Source organism: Macrotis lagotis, chromosome 4, assembly GCF_037893015.1.
Source record: "Macrotis lagotis isolate mMagLag1 chromosome 4, bilby.v1.9.chrom.fasta, whole genome shotgun sequence".
Lineage (NCBI taxonomy): Eukaryota > Metazoa > Chordata > Mammalia > Peramelemorphia > Peramelidae > Macrotis > Macrotis lagotis.
The window spans coordinates 268436399-268445547 of NC_133661.1; positions in this window are offsets into that span (position 1 = coordinate 268436399).

The following is a 9149-nucleotide window of genomic DNA, read 5'->3' on the forward strand; positions in this document are numbered from 1 at the left end:
AAAATTGTTTATTCAAAATTGGCAAAACTAAATAATTTAAAAATTTAAATAACTAAACTTCCAAATTATGTTTTTCAAAAATTTATAGCATTCATACTTCAAGTAATTAAAGCCTAAAATGTACTATGACTTTTGGGATACTCTATATTTTTTTATATACTCAGTGAGAAAATTTGTTTTCCTTGCCTCTGCATATTTGTCATAAAGAATTACTCTTTTATTTTTTCAATGAGGTGAATAGAGATAAGGGGGGGAATAAAGGAAGGAGCTACAGATATAGAAATTTTGCATACACTATTAGATGGGGCCACTGTGTTATTTTTTTCTTTAGTCTTATTTTATTTCAAGGGACCTCTCAATATGAAAATGTAATGTAAAAATAAAACATATCAATATTACTTTAAAAAGAAAAAATATTTTAAAAACTATGTAATATAGTTTCAATTTAATACATAGTCATCATTTTTCATTTTTATATAAGAAATATTGATATTTATAATATAATTTAAAAGTGCATTGAAATCAGAAAGTTTAACTCTGAAATCCCATTCCTGATATTTACTGTCTTGTGATGTAATGGAAAGAGTGCTGAACCTGTAGACAAGAAGATTCCTACTTGTATAAAGAAGAGAACCTCTACTAACTATGCTCTTCTAATCTATAAGTTACACAATCCTGGGCATGTAACTTGACCCTTTTTTCCTCAGTTTTCTCAATCATAAACTGAGTTGGAGGATGAAATGACAAAACACTCCAATACCTTTGCCAAGAAAACTCTAAATGGAATCTCAAAGAGTCAGACAGGACTGAATACAACAAGATTTGTTCATCAAGCAGTGGTGTATTCAATCTAGTCTTTAGTAGGGAAAAGCACATATATGTATATACATATATATATATATATATATATATAACTTCCAAGAGAAAGATCTATTTGATTAAGTTTAAAACAATGTTTAAGTGCATTTTAGCCTAAAATAATTTAAATTTCATTTAAAAAACAAATCTATAAATTTTACAGCACTGTTGCAGATAAATTCAAATTCTGAGAGTAGATATAGCATTAATATATCCAAATAATTTTACCTAAATTTGCTAAATGCTTAGGCCAACATAAAATGATATATAGAAAACAGAATACAAATTTAAAGATAGATAGCACAAGTATTATAAACAATTTAATGGTTTCTACACTACCTACAACAACTACTAATTTGGGACCAGTTTTTCAAAAATAAAGAAACAAAGTTTTTAATAAAGAATTATGCAAATGTATTTTTAAATGCAAGCATACTACATATTAAAACTTATGACAAAACACATTTTCTAATACATTAGATTTTTCACATTTATATATTTAATGGAAAGCCAAATATTCATTTAATTTGATAGATGTACAATATTTCTTCCTTTAAATCAAGTACTTTTTCTTTAAAATGTCTGTATTTCTGAGTTGCTCTGGAAACTGGATCCTGCTTCAGATTTGGTAAACTTGTGGATTCCTCAGTTGATCCTAATGGAGAAGCCCTACAAGACATAGATTCAAATCTGACATTAACTGGGGAAAAAAGATGGAAAAAACAATTTACATTGTGTGTGTGTGTGATGTTTTTTCCCCCTAGGTATTCATAATTCATCATGTTAAATTATGGGTGTGAGAATCATAACAATGGTCACAGGTCCAACTTAGTCTTAGAGTTTCTTGATCACTGAAGTTAAGTGACTTGTCCATGGTCTTATATGCACTATGTATCAAAAGGAGGACTTAAATTCAAGCTTTCCTGAAAGTCACATACCATGCAGGTTTGTTTTGAAGCTCAAATCAAAACCAATTCCACTTTTCCCAAACCATCTACAAATATTAATTTAACTAGCAGAGTCTTAAATTACAATTTTGTCTAGTAATCAATAGTACTGCAAGAACAATATTTCAACAATTTAGTTATAGATTTAACAAAAAAATAAAAGAATTAATGAACTAAATGAAAGTGTGATTCACACTTTCTTGAAATAGACAAACACAATAAAGGACATAAGATATCAACATGAGTGTAAACTGACTAGTATGAACAAAATTATAATTGCAGCTTATATACTTCTATTCCAGAGAATAAATAGAAATATTATAGGGGTAATTTGATGAGCTGCTCTAAGATCAGCCAATATCTTAAGGATAATAATAATGACTGACATTTGTGCAAGTTTTTCCTGCATATAAAAATTAATTATAACATCAAACTAAGCATATTTTATTTATAAATAATTTGGATATACCTGCCTTGTCTATACTTTCTTCTAACTCCTGCTGCAACTGAAATAACATTGAAATAATATTCAAAACAATAAAGTGAATGAGGAATAATGAACTTAAGATAATACACAGAACTCAAAAAATGTTTTAAACTGTTGCAAACAAAGAAATTATTAATAAATTTAGATACTAGCTTAGTTCATTAGTCTATTATCAGAATCATCAGCTTATCACAATTGATTATATGCAAAGAAAATTGAATTTTGTTAACATGGTATTCATGTCTCAGATTCTGAATATATTTTTCTTTACGCAAATTTAGTATACAATCATCACTACATAGGGTCTTCTAAAGATCATTTCAAAATATAAAATATCCTTAGCACTTAAAGACACCACTATAATGATTACAAAGTAATTATAAAAATAGATATTAAATGATTATTTCTTATGAATGCATTATTATACCTACATCCCAAAAGAATGCAGTAACAAATTTAGCCACCACCAGTATATTGTAATAGAACTATAAGGTAACTTTACAGGTCAGCTAGTTCTAATCTTGTTTTACAGATGAGAACACTGAGGTCATGGTAAAACAATCAGTCCATAATTTATGAATGCCTACTGTGAATCTAGAGGAACCATGTTAGGAACTAGAGAATGTTTTTAAAAAAGCCAAACAACTGAAATGATTCCTATTTGTGCAGTATCTAGTACTTAAGTAAGCTAAGTACTTAATTGTAAGCTAAGTACTTAATAAATGCTTGTGTCTGACAAGTTCATATTCTAATAGGAAAACAATAAATGTATCTATATTTAACTATTTTTAGACAGGTCTCTATCTATCTATGTATTATGCATAATTTAAAGAGACTAAATAACAAAATACAGTTATCTCTTCCCCAATGCAAGGGTTAGGAGGGCAGCACCCCCATGATCTGAAAATTTCTTGTAAAATATTTTGCCTTCATACCAGAGAAGTCTTAATTTTTTCTTTTTTTTTCTTTTATGGAGTACATGCAGTATATCTTATTGCAAAATTTAGGTTAAGTAATCCTAGGTTCTGTGTCATTGGCTGGCATCCATATATCTTCTATAACATCTGCAAAACTCCTCCCCCTCCCCACACACATTCCCATTTAATTTCTAATACTGACCTGCAAAATATCAAAACTGTTATGGGGAGAGTTTGAAGGATAATTGTAGTTAAAATCAAGATACTAATCCAAGGTTACACAGTAATCAGTGACAGAGACTTAATTTTGATCTGTTTTCAACATCAGGGAATGCCCTTAACTGGTTTGGTTAATTTTTCATATACTTTAGGAATATGCTTCCAGATACTTTCAAACCTGGAAGATTAATATTTTGTTACCTCCCAAACACATCTATTCATCTGGACTGACCTACATCTTCAAAGGCCATTTGAGCTCCCATGTTTCAGTTTTTAGGAAAGAAAGAACCAATATGTATTGTCCTATATCGAATCATCTCCTGGAATAATTAAGTAGATGAATCTCACCAGGTCTTACATCAAAAAAATATATAAATAGAAGGTGGAGAGACTGTTCCACATTTTTATAAAAATTAAAGTTTACATGATCCTGTTTCCAATCCTGCATCTTCAATTAGCAATATGTGATCAAGTTATGACAGATCAGCACTAAAGAGATGAAGGGATCAAGGTTAAAGGTGGTGTAGTTTGTCACATGCTCTTTGGGTTCTGCTTAGCCTTGTGTGTATTCCTACTTCTGAACTCAGAGTCCTATACAGAGAGCTTCACAATGAGAGTCGGTATAAGAACTGGCTGAAGACATATTTTTTAGGTTTTTGCAAGGCAATGGGGTTAAGTGACTTGCCCAAGGCCACACAGCTAGGTAATTATTAAGTGTCTGAGGCCACATTTGAACTCAGATCCTCCTGACTCCAGGGCTGGTGCACTATCTACTGAGCAATGCAGCTGCCTCATAGAGTCGTCTCATTTTAAAAAAGAAACTGAGGCAGATAGAGGGTCAGTGACTTCACCAGAGTCCCAGAGTCAGGGTGCCTATCCAAGGTGAGATTGAACTAGCACCAAGACCAGCATTGTTAGCCTCTCTGCTCCGAGACAGTCAGACACTCTTCCTACTACATCATACTTTCACCAGGTAAAAATCATCTGGATTTTTTCCAAGGACCAGATTAAATGCTACCTGCTCCAAGCAAATACCCCTGATCTTTCAGACAAACTTAGCCCTCCCTTTGAATTTTCCTTTTCTTATTCCATATCCTAATTTGTGTCATATTTTTACCCATTTCATCATCTCTTGAAAACTTTGAAACTTTCCCCAACATAGACTTTGTACGGTTTCACCATCTTTCTATCTTCCTCAGTTAATGAACAGTTCAAGGAAAATCTAGTAATAGATACTCCATTTGCTGGACTGAGTTTTTTAAGAGGTTCTAATCTATCCAAAGGGATGTTTAAAAAGTCAATTAACTACATATATATATATATATATATATATATATATAGAGAGAGAGAGAGAGAGAGAGAGAGAGAGAGAGAGAGAGAGAGAGAGTGTTAAGGTTTTTTCAAGACAAATGGAATTAAGGTGGCTTGCCCAAGGCCACACAGCTAGGTTATTATTAAGTGTCTGAGGCCGGATTTGAACCCAGGTACTCCTGACTCCAGGGCCAGTGCTTTATCCACTGAGCCACCTAGCCGCCCCCAAAACATTTCATTTTAAAGTAGAATGTAGAATCTAAAAAACTGCAAAGAAAATTGCTGATCAAAAAAAAATCTAAGAAAAATAGGCTATTGGAAACAAAAGATGGGGTGGCTAGGTGGCGCAGACACTTAATAATTACTTAGCTGCTTGGCCTTGGGTAAGCCACTTAACCATTTTTGCCTAGCAAAAATCAAGACAGGCAAGGCAAGGCAAGGCAAGGCAAGGCAAGGCAACAGGGATAGAATTCTGAGTTCTAAAGAAACCTTAAATATTCAATTAAATCCATATCCACTGTTGTCTACCTGACTCTTACTAAACTTTATCCAGCCTTAGCTTGAAGTTTTCACAGATCAAGGAACCCACTTTCTCTCTAGGCAACTCCTTCTATTTATGGATGGTTCCATTAGTAAATTCTTCCTAATATAACCCCCCAAAATATATATTTTTGCATCTTCTATCCTTTTCTTTTAGTTCTATCCTAAAGGATGAAGAAGAGGCAAGCTTAATCTTTCTTTCACATGACCGTCTCCATTAAAACCTTGAAGACAATTAGTGGGGCCCTCTTTTTGATCTCAAAGATAAACTTTTCCAGTTCTTTTTACTGTTCCTCCTATTTCATGAATTTGATTCCATTCTTCATCCTGTTTGGCATCTTGCTTACTAGATGCTGTAATCTGTGGTAGCCACAAATGAACAAAATAGTAAAGATGAGATCTGATAAGGTCAGAGTACAGAGGCATTTGTTTACCTCCTCATTGGAAGAAATGCTTTTCTTAATGCAATCCAAAATTAAATTAGTTTTATGGTTGCCAAATAACTGACTCAAATTAAGTTTAGAATTAATGAAAATGCCCACATCTTTTCAGGTATAGTATTACATTTCCCCCAACTTATATTTGTGAAACTAGATTTTTGTACCTAAGCATAAGACTTTATATATTCATTCTTACAGAATATCATCCAATAGATTCAGAACAGTTATCTGGCCTAGCAAGACATTACTTTTCTTCCATTTAGAATGGTTTAGATGACTTTAATTGTATACAGATGTACTAAACATGCTGGAGAACAATAAACTTTTCTGAAAGACTGATGTGTGGTATGGTGGAATACAAGGCACAGGAAAGGTGTTTGAATCTCAATGTCATTGGCCAAGAGAAATTGCAAGTAAGGAAATTCCCTCTACTAATGAAGGGTGTCACCTTTTCTGGAACCTAAAGTCATAGAGATTTGCTTAGAGCAGTGATGTCAAATATCCACCCACCCACCCAAGTGCTGAGTTTTGTGGACAGCTTTTGGAAGTTTGACTCCTCTGGTCTAGGGTCAGGTGAAATTACTTGCCTAAGATCTCACAGTCAAGATTACTCAGAGGAAACACTTAAACCAAAATCTTCCTGGATCTGAGTTCTATATACTACACTATAATGATTTCTCTTCTGTCAAACATATTTTGAAAAGTATTGGGCTCCATCATGGCTTTTTTCATGGCTATTTACATTCCAATTTTACATTCCAATGCTAAGAAAAGAATTTTTTTCTTTTTTATTTATGAATTAATATTTATGAATGATTGAGCCTAACTTTCTTACACTATACTTAAATATTATAGTACTTTTTTAAGATTAAAAGGCTTTACAGTATTTGCCTCTCCACACTCAGGGAAATATCAACTTTTAAATTCCCATTTACCTGTTTCAGATAACCTTTTATTGTTCTCAGTTCTAGATTAAGAGTTCTAAGAGAGAGTTCAAGTTGCTGTTTTAGCCCCATTTCTTTATTATATTGTTATTTTTTGCTCTTTGATTGGTTCCTTATTTTTTCAAACAGCATTTCTGCACTTAGTCTTTTTTTCCTCTTGTTTCAGTGTAAACCTAGAATAAATTTCTTGTTTTAAAATCATAGTTCAGTAGAAATAAGGATTATAATGCCATTTAAGTATATTGATCTGAATTCTAAAGGAAAAGGACATTAATTTGGGGGACTGATCAATGTAAGGAATTCACTGTCAGTAAATTAAATCTGGTAAGGCAGATCGGTCCCTGTTCTCCAATTTTGAACCTTAGATGGTTACCTGAGGTCCACTCTCCAATTCTGAGGCTTAGATTTTACTTGAGGCCCTGAGGAGTTGAGTAACTTAGGTTTGCACAGTAAGCATGCACCTAAAATGAGACATGAACCAACTTCTCCAAACAGGACATTCAAGGACTTTGAAATTCTAGCCAAAATGTTTCATATTTAGACATAAAGGGTGATGCTATAACCCAATTAGGAGACAGGAATAGTTTATCTGTCACATCTATAGAGAGGGGAAGAGTTTATGACCAAGAAAGAGAAAACAGTATGAAATGAATAATGGATAAAGTTGAGTACGTTAAATTAGAAAGTTTTTTCATAAATAAAACAACTGCAATCATGATTAGGATGAACAAAAACAGCTGGGAAGCAAATTTCACAGCTAGTTTTCTGATAAAGATCTCCTTTCTAAAATATATAAAAACTGAGTCAAGTTTGTAAGAATACAAGCCATTTTGCAATTGATAAATGGTCAAATGATATGAATATAGGCAATTTTTTAAAATTAAAGTTATCCCAGGACATATCAAAAAGGCTCTAAATCATTATTGATTACAGAAATGCAAATTTAAACAACTTTGAGTTATCTCTTCATACTTACCTGATGGGCTAAAATGATCTGTGTTGGAGGGGACACAAATGTGCTGTTGGAGGAGTTATTCACTACTTCCACCAAACTGGAGAGCAACTTGGATATATGTCTAAAAGGAATATAAAACTGTGCATACCCTTTTGAACCAGCAACACTATTAGGAAGTTTGTTTCCCAAAGAGATCATAAAAAAGGAAAAAGACTCACATGTAAAACTTATTTATAACACCTATTTTTTGTAGTAGCAAAGAATTGGAAACTGAGGGAATGCGCAACAACTTGGGAATGGCTGAACAAATTGTGGTATATGAATATGATGGAGTCTTATGGTTCTGTAAGAAATCTTAAGAGGCTGAACTTCAAAATCCTGAAAAGATTAACAGGAATTGATGCTGAGTGAATTGCAAACTATGAGAGCTCTGTACACATTGAAAGTAAAATGAACTTTACTCCTCTCAGCAATTCAGTGAGAAAGCATAATCCTAAAAGACTTGTAAGCAAAGATGCCATCCATCTCCAGAGGAAAAAGTTATGGAGGTTGAATACAGATAATAGTATACTATATTCACTTTCTGAAACTTGTTTTTTTTTATTTCTTTCTCATATTTTTTGCTTCCCTTTAGTTCTTTCACAACATAACTAATATGAAAACATGTTAAGCATGATTGAGCATGTATAACCTATACCAGATTACTTGCTATTGTAGGGAGGGATGAGGGGAAGGAGAATGGAAGAAAAATGGGGAAGTCAAAAGGTCACAAAAAGATAAATGTTAAAAAAACTAAGTTTGAATCCAACTGAAAAAAAAACACTAAAAAGTTTATACATAGAGTTCTTTCAGTGCCTTTGAAGTTTGTATTCAGTGGATAGAAATTCCATAAATTGAATACATATATCCACTTAATTCCCCCCTCTAAAGCTAAAGCATTAAATTGTTTACTGAACTGTACTACAGAAGATCAAGAGGAAATAATTTTCAAAATTCCTGATTTTTTGTTACATATGAATGACCCTAGTAAAAAGTTTAGAGAGGATATTGATAAAATTCCTTTATCAAATTATAAAATTTCTACATTTTCCTCATCATTTCCCATTACAACTTATTATTCAGATTTGCCATGCTTCATTTTGAAAAAAAATTATCAAAATATTACAAAATAATTGTTATACTTTTGAAAATTCACTAAAAATGAATAAAATTTTAAAATATTCAGGAGGAAATGTTGCAGTGAACTCTGTGAGAAACTGAAAATTTAATTTTTCAAGTTTCTTTTTTACCTTTTCTGGTACTTATCAGTATTTGAAGATCTACAATAGTCTATGGGTCTGGCTACAAGTCTGCTTTCACCATCTTCCTTAGGATTTAAAGAAAACATTTCTGGTGCAGATTTTTTATCTTACTTGGAGGTGCCTGAACCACTGAGGAGTCAGCAGTCCTGTCCATACTAGTCATGCTCAAAGAGACAATTTTCTGAATTGACAATTACAGCTTAAAGAGATTTACAGGAAAAAAATTATAA